Source organism: Littorina saxatilis, linkage group LG2 (genome assembly GCF_037325665.1).
Source record: "Littorina saxatilis isolate snail1 linkage group LG2, US_GU_Lsax_2.0, whole genome shotgun sequence".
Taxonomy (NCBI): Eukaryota; Metazoa; Mollusca; class Gastropoda; order Littorinimorpha; family Littorinidae; genus Littorina; species Littorina saxatilis.
In genome coordinates this window covers 86,743,235-86,754,118 of record NC_090246.1, presented here as the reverse complement: position 1 = coordinate 86,754,118, position 10,884 = coordinate 86,743,235, and positions in this window count along the sequence as shown.

The window sequence follows — 10,884 nt, the reverse complement described above, 5'->3', positions numbered from 1 at the left end:
CTCTCTCTCTATCTCTCTATCTCTCTCTCTCTATCTCTCTCTATCTCTCTCTCTCTCTCTCTCTCTCTCTCTCTCTCTCTCGTGTGTATGTGCCTTTCCCTTTCTCTCCCCCTCCCCCCTCTACCTCGTTCGCGCGGGTGCGTGTGTGTGCGAGTGTGTGTGTTTGTGAGCGTGTGGCTGTGTGATTGTGTGTGTGTGTGTGCCCTCTTGAAACTTTAAACTCCCTTTGACATGGTCCGAACAGCTGTAGATGACGTGCCCCAATTCAAACACACCGCTTTTTACACGTGCTATAAATACCGCTATTTCTAAGCCCTTGTGTGCACAGCGTTATACATACAGTTTAACAAACACCGGAAAGAGAGACAGATTTTTCCCAAGGAGTATATATACCAAACAGTCTTACCTCCAACACGAATAAGAGATAGGATATGCAACCTTCTCGCATGTAATAAACTCTCGTCTAAGTATATGCCATAAAAAAAATTATACAGACGGATTGAACACGGTATTCGTTTTCTACAGAAAGGATATAAGTTGAGTTTTTAAAACCAGTAAAACTAATCTTTGTGGACATATTCATATTGTAATGCCGGCTAAAGTAAATACAATCAAGTCTGTGTAAAATAGATTCGTATACAATACAGTAAGGACATAATAAGTACACTTTGTAACCATATTCATATGGTAATGCGGGCTAAACTAATAATACAATCGAGTCTGTATACAAGAGCTTTCGTGTACAGTAAGGCAACGATAAGAGCAGGATAGACTCAGTCTACAGTAGTTTGCCCAGTGCAAACGATTAGCGTACCAAGAACAGCTGTGAGTAACTGTAAGTAGTCCAAGCAAACGCAGAATTAAAGGCTCACTCCGCTTCATGAAAACATTTCGCTTCAGCTCATTGTTCCCGATCTGTTCAGGCTTTACGACGATACGACGATTCCTCCATGTGGTCACATACCAAAAACGAACAGCTTGGGTGATCTCTGTGCACAGTGGCAGTTTATTTTATTTTATTTTATTTTATTTTATTTTATTTTATTTTATTTTATTTTATTTTATTTTATTTTATTTTATTTTTAGAATCAATTTCGGAAATTATTTCATTAACAAATTCCAACTCACCACAGCAAGCAGTCAGGTTGTGGATTTTTGGTATGTGACCAAGTGGAAGGATGGTCCTATTCCATGTAAAAGCCTGACCAGATCTGAGACAGTGACAACTGTTTTTACAGTGCGGAGTGGGGCCTGTAAGTCCACAGTTGTGACATAATAAGAAATACGTTTTGCACCTAAAGCAGGCTATGTTTATAATATATATACGTAATCAGCTCGGTAAACACGGATTGCAAATGATACTTTTCGGTATTTTACTGGTGGACATGAAAATATTGGACAATACCCAGTCAAACCGACGGGTTATTCTCGTTATAAAGAAATCGCTGTGTATTACTGTAAGAGTTGATTTGACTGGTCGCTGTGGCAGAGTGACCAGTTTTTTTGACGGCCAGGATTTATATTTGCACTGAGCTAGCGGTTTGTAAACAACAACAATAACAACACTCACGTTTATAAAATATGTACAAGTAACGAGTATCACTGATGTGAAAACACACACACACACACACACACGTACGTACGTACGTACGCACGCATGCACACACACACACACACACACACACACACACACACACACACACAGTCACACACACACACACAATACTAACAATGATAACAATGAATAAACAATAAGATACAAAGCGTTTTGGAAAATGGTTGGCGCTATAGCGTGAACAATGGTATGCAGTAATTGTTCACACTCAGCACAATTAACGTCGCGCAGAAAGAAAAGGCCGAGGTCGTTACAAGGCGCCAAGCACAACTGCCATTGAGGTCACGGCAAAGTATTTGACCTTCAGCACGCCGAGCTGTGTGTGTGTGGTTTAAAGGCACAGTCCTTCCCTTGAGAACGTTCTCACTTTCTCAGATCTAGTAAGGGTTTACATGGGGTACGACTATCCTTCCACTTTGGACACATTGACATACCACAAAATGAACACCCTGACAGCTTCCTGTCCACATTTTTTAATTTTTTTAATTTTTTTTTATTATTTGGTAGTAGTTTTCAATTCTTTCAGCGCGTGATGCATACAGCTTTTGAAATAACAAAAACCAACGTGCACAACTGAAGAAGTTGACTTGGGAACGCAATATTTTGGCTCGGTTGATCTTTGACACGGGTGTCATTTTGGGACATTAATTCGGGGTAAAAATAAGTTTTTACTCAGCACAGGAAGCAGCCAGGCTGTTATTGTTTTGTGTTAGGTAATTGCCGAAGTGGAAGGATGTCGCCCTTACTGCATGCAAAAGCATGGGTGGATCTGTCATACTTTATACAAGAAGGATAATACCTTTTAATATACATTCCTTCCTGCGTTTACCATCATGTCAACCACAACAGATCCGCCCAGGCTTACGCAGGCGATCAGAGCATGCTTCCATTTGGACACATACCAAAACTCATCGTTCAGGCTGCTTTTTGTGTACAGTGAAACATTTTTTGCTGAATAAAATCTGTCACTGACACTAGTGTAAATCTACAAAATTAATTCAGCCTTAAAATCCCCACTGTGTGTACATTAAGCAGCAAGAAGGGGGTGGGGTGGGGGGGGGGGGGCGTGTGTTTCGAGTGCAAGGATTGTCTCATTCCTTGTAAAAACCTTGACGGATCTGTTGAGTTGCACGTGACTGGTAACACGGGAAGAGTAGTGTCTTTACCGCTAATTCATGTCCTACTGAAGATGCATGAGAGAGAGCCGAGCGAACCTGACGAGGGCTACATACCCTTACTCTCATAGATCTATGTGAATGTACGATTGTCGTTATCAGTCTTCTTTAAACCTTCTAACGTCACGGACTTGAAAGGCCCAACGCGCGATTTCAGCAAAAGTTCCACCAGAGATTGTAGAGTACACACATTTGTTGACTATGGTCACTGGTTCAACTCCTAAACCCGGCGCGGAAAAGCGGGTGTGGGTCATGTGCAGCTGAAGTCAGTAGCCACGCACAGTGAAACGTTTCGGCACTTTTTCTTCTAATTTATAGGTGGTCGTTTTGATATCACATACGATGACATGCCTTTGATGTACACGTAAATGGGAAGTTTAAAGCACCGCTTCATGTCCTTAAACTTGTTAGGCCTTCAGGTATGTTTGAACTGCAAGGGTGTCACTTTTTCTACTAAAGACAGGCACGATCTCTCTTCCCTTACAGAGGAAATTGGATCAGTCAACCCTTTTCAACGAGAATATTCGTACACTGAAAAGACCTTGCACCTTTGGAACTGTGTTTGAGTTGAGTGGTAACTGAACTTTTGCTGAAATGAGGTATGCACACATTAATATTTTTAAAGCAGGAGGACACCCAAAAAATATATAGAGTCGCTGTTCAAGTTCTGTCGTAGCTGTAGTTTTTAAGATTCTCGCCTTGCGTCAATTTAGCGTTCAACATGGAGGTTTTGTCACAGAGTAGAACACAATAAACTGTCCATTTTTCGCGCTTTGATCGTTCGATAGTCTTTTCCCCAGGAAACTACGCTCCTCCCCCCCTCCTCCTCCTCCTCTTCCCCTCCTCCCTCCCCTTCCCCCTCCTCCCCCCCCCCTTCCCCCTCCTCCCCCCTCCTGAATCTAGTAAGACTGGGCAAGACAATCCCTCACCCTCTTCAAAGAAAGAGCTGAAATCTGGCATCCGATATGACTGACGATCGCGTCTAAAATGCTCTCAAAGTAGCGGTACACCAATTAAGTTTTTGGTTGGTTGACCGTGTAGTCAGTCCTAGTGTAGATTGTTATCAGGGATCTCTGATTTACATCAGCTTTGACCAGCGCCGCCCCTTGAAGGTCACCTGAGGTCATTGTTGGCACCTCTCTCTTTCCGGTATACCAGTATACTTGTGCGGGGAGGAAGCCGTGTACATGTATCGGAGAGAGGTAAGATGCTAGGGACCTCTCTCTTTCCGGTTGATCGCTTTCAAAGTGGTAGATGAAGGGGGGGGGGGGTCTGGGGATGGGGGGGGGGGTGACCTCTGCAGGTTCAAGGTCCGCGCCATGCCACTAGCCAGTGAGGGATGGAATCAGTCGGTCATAGGTTTGAACAAAACATTATTCCTATTCTCGAACACTGGTTGCCACAGAACCGTGTATATAGTTTTAATCTGTTGCTCAACACTGAGCTCGTGCCACACACAGGCCCATTTTAACCAGCTCTACTTCAAACTCCACTTGCTCAACTTGAAACGTGCACCCAGTTCATGAATTTGAAGAAGTTCAGAGATATTCGTGAGCAAATGTCAACGCTGCGTCAGCAGGGAAGACAACTTGTTATACACTTGCAGAAAGAGCTGACGAATGTATTAACAAATGCCAGTCAGTTGATGAATGGGGGAGAATCTTAGTGTGATATATCAAACACCAGGCACCTGTTGTCTGCCAAATTAGTAATGAATATTACACCATGCTCACGCTTCAAGATAGCCAATACTCTTTCATGGACTGCAGCGTATGACAGTGGCGATTTGATGAAAGATTATCAGGAGTATTAGACCATTCTTCAAGACAGCCAAACCCCTGTTGTATACTGGTACTTTGTATACTGGTACTTTGTATTCTATACCAGTGTCCATTGTATGTGCAAAGAGGCCTTAATCGGGAATATCTGTTCGTTCTTCAAGATAGCCAGACAGTGAGACTACTTAGCCAGACCCCTGTTGTAGACTTTGTCATCTATATTGATGTCCATTGGGATTGAAAAGAGGCATTACTCTGGAATATTTGTTCACTCTTCAAGATAGCCGGACTTCTAAGCCAGACACCTGTTGTAGACTTTGCCATCTGTAGCAGTGTTCATTGTGAGCGCAAAGAGGCCTTACTCGGGAATGTCAGTTCATTTTTTCAAGATGTATAAAGCTGCTGTAGACTGCAATGTAGAGCATCTCTAGCATATTAATAGGAAATTCCCTGTGAGGACGTAAAGCCCCAAATTCTGTTCTGTCATGTAGAGCATACGCAGTGTCCATTGTGGGTTCAGTGGCCTTGCTTAGCGCTTATGTCAGAAGACTGACCGACATGTAGACTGACGTGTGCGGGGAGGAAGCCGTGTACATGACTGTATCGGAGAGAGGTAAGATGCTAGGGACTGATTGGAGTCATGGCTTGTCCTGGCCCCCATGTCAACTGGATCTACAGGTTTTTCATTCTGCACCTCGCCTTTTACTGTATGTAGGCCTATCTAGGCAAACAACTTGTACGATCGACTGTTTATGTCTGTCTGCCTTCCCCTCAAAATGTATAACATTCCCACCCCCCCCCCCCCCCCCCCCCCCCCCCCCCCATCGTCAGTTTAGCCCCTTTATCTTCATGTGTTCCTGCGTCCGCTGTCCCCCGTCCCCCCTCTCCTCTTCGTTTTAATATCTCTCTCTCTCTCTCTCTCTCTCTCTCTCTCTCTCTCTCTGTGTCTCTCTCTCACTCTCTCTCTCTCTCTCTCTCTCTCTCTCTCTCTCCTCAAGCTATACAAAGCACCTACACCACCGACCATGTTCACTGATACAAGGAATGTTGTCTGTCACTATATCACCCCTCCCCCTGCACGTTCTCCCCCACCCCCTTCATACACAGTACAGTTCTTTTCAAATGTAACTCTCAGAAAGGCCAACCTTCTTTCTCCCTGCACCAACTTGAAGGCTGGCCCCATTTCTCATAAAACCCAGGATACATTTTAATGAACGCTTACAGATGATTAAACCTGACCTGTTTGGAATTGCAGACTGATACAGTGGAACTCCCCTAAACAACCTTTACAAATCTGAGAAAAGAATGTCTTAAAAGGAAGGGAGTCTTAAAATGCCATGGGGGTAAATTTACAGAGGTTATAAACAGAACCGCTAAAAACAAAACAGGGTCTTAAAGAGGAGGAAGTTTTACATTGGGGGTCTTAAAAAGGGGGTAGGGGTGGTTCTACTGTAACTCATTAGTTTGCTGAATTCTATGCAGTTTGCTCTATGAATGATATATGTTGACAGAGCTCAGTGCTTCCATGGCAGTGACCCAGTGTGTGAATGCGACATCTCTGCATTATTCAAGCATAACACCAGAGAACTCGGTGTATTTAGACTGCAGAAAGGATGGTCTTTCATAACATGCATAGAAATATATCAAAATCCTGATGTATTCAGATCGGGAAATAGACCATGAAACCGGGAACCCAAGTAACACTTGATCCATAGAACTGTGACACAGAAAAATGTTCTGTGGTAGAGGTGTGGGCCTGGTGTAAGCTGACATTCTTCCAACCGACTGAACCTTGTTATTATGGGGTTAAGAAGTGTTTACACAGTGGTACCTGTGTTACAAGACCCTGAAAGCTGAAAAAGTAGCTCTTTGAAGAGAGGGAATCTTACTAAACAGTGGCACCCCCCCCCCTCTCAAGACCTCCACAAATCTGAGAAAATTGGGTCTTAAAAAGAAGGAAGCTTTAAAACAGGGGTAATTTTATTGAGGTTATGAACAGAAAATCTGACAAGGTACAATCAAAGAAGCTAATACATGCGTCATCGACTTTGCTATTACTTACACATTTTCAGCCTTTTTTTTTACTTTTTTCAATTCCCATGCCTGTATGTAGTCTTGCTCCCTTTTCATTGCATGATCCTCTCTGAACACACTAGCCAGATGCTGAAAACAATTTTTCTTGCCGATACAGCTATCAAACTTCAGTCTGTTTTTTGTCGAATCCTTGTTTTGATACCTAGTCTGTCAGGGCTCCCCTTAGCTTGTAATCCTTTGTTTAAACACCAGCCGCTCTGAATATTGAGATTGAAAGGGGTAGGTGTAGTCCTGTGTTATGCCTCATTGGCTGAGAATGTCAAAGGTTAGGGGAATTCACTCCATTCAGGAAATAAATGAAGATATACACAGACGCATGCATGATGCACTCACACACAAGCTAGTCCTATTTTCATTGAGTCTCTGAATACTCCAGTTGGATAGTTTTTACATGTATTTGTTAATTGATGCCTGATTAAAAATTTTTTTTAAATACGTAGTGTTAAATTGATATGGTATTGAGTTAAAAAAAAAAAAAAAAGAAGCTGTCACTGTACATGTAAGTCTGTGGTGTGTATGGGTGTGTCTGTGAGTGTGTGTGTGTGTGTGTGTGTATGTGTGTGTGTGTGTGTGTGTGTGTGTGTTCAGGTGGGATGTACTGGGTTATTTGCTTCATCTAAATAATGCACTTTGAATGGTTTACTTTTAGAACGGCTGACGTTTTTAATTCAGTTTGGCTGTAGGCTGAGTAGCATGGCCTTTGTGTAATCAAGCGGAAATTGGCATCAAAAAGATAAGTTGACATTAGGTGCGGGTGTAATGAAGCAATACTTTGCATGAGAAAGACCATGCATTGTAATTACCTTAAATGAGCAAACATTATTCATAAGAAAAGCAATGATGAGAAATATGCCTCCAGTCCATTAAATGGAAGTGATGACTAGCATAATTTCTTGCTTAGCTGCAGGCATGAGGATACTAAGAGGGGGGGGGGGGGGGGGGGGGCTGTAAAACAAATGAAAGAAAAAGGATTGTTTTCCATGCATGAGTTTAAAACGCCAACTATGCGCATTATACTTGTCTCGTCAAAATATCGGGCCCTACAATGTATTTTTTTTTTATTATAGAAACGTAGAAGAACAAAAATCTGAGTTGTTTATTAATTAATTATTTTCTTTCTTTATTTCTTTCTTTATTTCTTTATTTATCTTTCTATATTTATCTTTCTATTTCTTTATTTTAGCAGGGAACTGTCTTGTAGCATACCTTATTTTCAGCTTATGATGAAGTTTTCTGACAATGAGAAGCTAGCCCACAAACAACTGTTTCTAAGTCTGAGTTAAGTTGGCTTCCAGCGTGATGCAATAGATTCACAGCTAAGAGCTTCCCTGTGTCTGCCGCTTGCACAGGCACTGAAATGCATAAAGAATTACTTCAAAATGATTTTAAACACCCTGTATTCAGAACTTCCTGTGTTCATGCCAAAGTTGTCAATTAATCTGAAACTGCAAACTTGTAAAATAATTAAAACAACACACGATTTCGGTTTCATCCTCAAAGCAACAAAGATCATTAATTTTGCACTATTTTTTCAAACACTTTCACCCAAAAAAAAAAGGGGGGGGGGGATGGTTATAAGGCTTTTTATTGCATGCACTAGCAGTATCTTTTTAAGGACAGAGAAGCAAAGACAGCAATTCCATGCTCATCATATTTATCAAGCTGTGTGAAAACAACATGACAAAGAGGACAAGTTAATGAAGCGAGAAAAGAAAACTTATTTTTTGGCGCCTGTGGTCATGGCCACTTTGCTGAGTTTGCACTTCACCATCACATGTTGACAACCAGCTGGACATTTATTGTCTCACCACACAACCAGTTACTTTATCACCACATAGCCTTGGTTTATCAGCCAGTCACTCTGGATCTTCTTTTGCTACTGCTGATTAAAAGATACATGTACACTCAAGTGGCATGCTTTTGGGCTAAGGTTTTAGAGACATCTTTCTCCCTTGGATCTTCCTGCTTCAAGAGCACATCTGCACATAGGCATTTCCCTTCACTTTAAAACAGCCATATTTTTTTGAAATTGGAAGCAAAGCATTTGCTGCTACAGTAAAACCTGAGTCTAGCGGACCCTTGTTGTAACGGCCACCTGCTACATACGGACAGTTTATCATGGAACGAACACGATTTCAACAATAACTAACCTTTAACGGACGGACACCTGCCACTTACGGACGCAGACACGATTTTTCGGACCGTAGGAAGTGTAAACACTGTCACAAACGCAACTTCAAAAACTCGACTGTTATTCAAGTCAGTGCTCGGCAGCCGTAGCACTACATCACTTTACGGCTTTAAGCCATTTCCCTTGACTTTAAACCTAAAATATTTCTTGAAACATTTTTACTTCCTTTTGTCATCAAGTCTTATTTTGGAAAGCTCATTTGAGGGATCTTTCTGCTTCTAGAGCGTATCTGCAGAAAGGCATTTACCTTATCTTAAGAACAGTCAGGAATGTTTTTTTGAAAATGTATTCTGAACCAATGATAAATTTGATTTGTCTTTGAAGACTGTATTTTAATTGTTCGTTGAAACAAAACATAAGCAAAAAAACAACAATATACCGCAGTATTTAACACAGTGTTCATTCATTTCACATAGACAAAAAAACAACAATATACCGCAGTATTTAACACAGTGTTCATTCATTTCACATAGACAAAAAAAACACCAATATACCGCAGTATTTAACTCAGTGTTCATTCATTTCACATAGACAACAAAAAAACAATATACCGCAGTATTTAACACAGTGTTCATTCATTTCACATAGACCAAAAAAAACCAATATACCGCAGTATTTAACACAGTGTTCATTCATTTCACATAGACAAAAAAAATATATATATACCGCAGTATTTAACACAGTGTTCATTCATTTCACATAGACCAAAAAAAACCAATATACCGCAGTATTTAACACAGTGTTCATTCATTTCACATAGACAAAAAAATCCCAGGGTAGATGGTATCAAGAACTCAGGCTGGCCTGTTATGTATTTCAATTGTCTTTTCTTTTAGTGCATGTATATACTTTTATTTTTACAACAACAAAAATACCAGCTAGGTTGGCTTGTATTATTAGACTGGTGTCAAGAAGCCAAGCTTTCCTGTCATGTTCTGTTGGGGATAGCCGATAGGATAGCGAAGGGAATGTTTCACAGTTTAGCAAGTGAGAGAAACAAGGGGTAGCTAACTGACTCAACGTTTCCTGGTTCACAATCACATGCCCTTGTTGATGTTTCCGGTCAGAAGTGGGAGCACAGTGACTCTGTGTGACAATATATATGGTGATAGTGATGCATGGCATTGTGCCCTCAAACATAGAAGTTAAGAGCATTTCTGGGAGATGGGTTTACATTTAAAAATGATGACTGGTGCTTGTAGTTTTGGAGGATTTGGGGGCTTTTGTGTGTACGTGTGTATATGCCTACATGCATGCATGGATATGTCTTGAGAGAGAGAGAGATTTATGTTGATTTCATTGGTAGTAAGTTTTCCTGTCCCAAGCCCCAATCCATACTTTGACTTGCTGTTGTCTGTCATTGTGTCTGCCTTTTTTGTAATATTGGTGTGGATGCTTTTAATCATGATTTGTGTGTGTGTGTGTGTGTTTGTGTGTGTGTGTGTGTGTGTGTGTGTTTGAGATTTTCTCTGAAAACCATCTGTCCTGTTGTTTTAAGAGAATGTTGCCAGCTTGCACACCTTTTGTCCTGCTGATGAATTAAAGGCCTATCACCCTTCTCATGTAAGCCATCATTTTAGCCATAACAGATCTGCCCAGGCTTGTATGTGTGGTAGAACTAGCATCTTCCACTTGATTACACACACCAACATTCAAGGGCCTGGCTACTTGTTTTATGCAGATTGGGAATATTTTCTTGATTTGATTTCATAACCGTCACCACACTAGCGTCACATTTTTCGCCCAAAGTTCCCACCCTTCATCTAGGCTGTTTATTTCTGTCGTGTTCTCAAGTGGAAGGATGCTCTGATTTCTTGTACAAACCAGATCAGTGATTTTTGACATGATCATTCACCTCGGAAGAAATGCATGTTTCAGGCATGGGAATTGTCCGCCGAAAGGCAAATTTCCGCCGAAATGTTTTTTTGTTCCGCCGAAAAAGCAAAAGTGTCCGCCGAAAAAATAAATGGGAGAGGCAAAAATGGTTCTGAAAACTGAATTTAATGGCAAATTTGGAGCTCAGATGACACC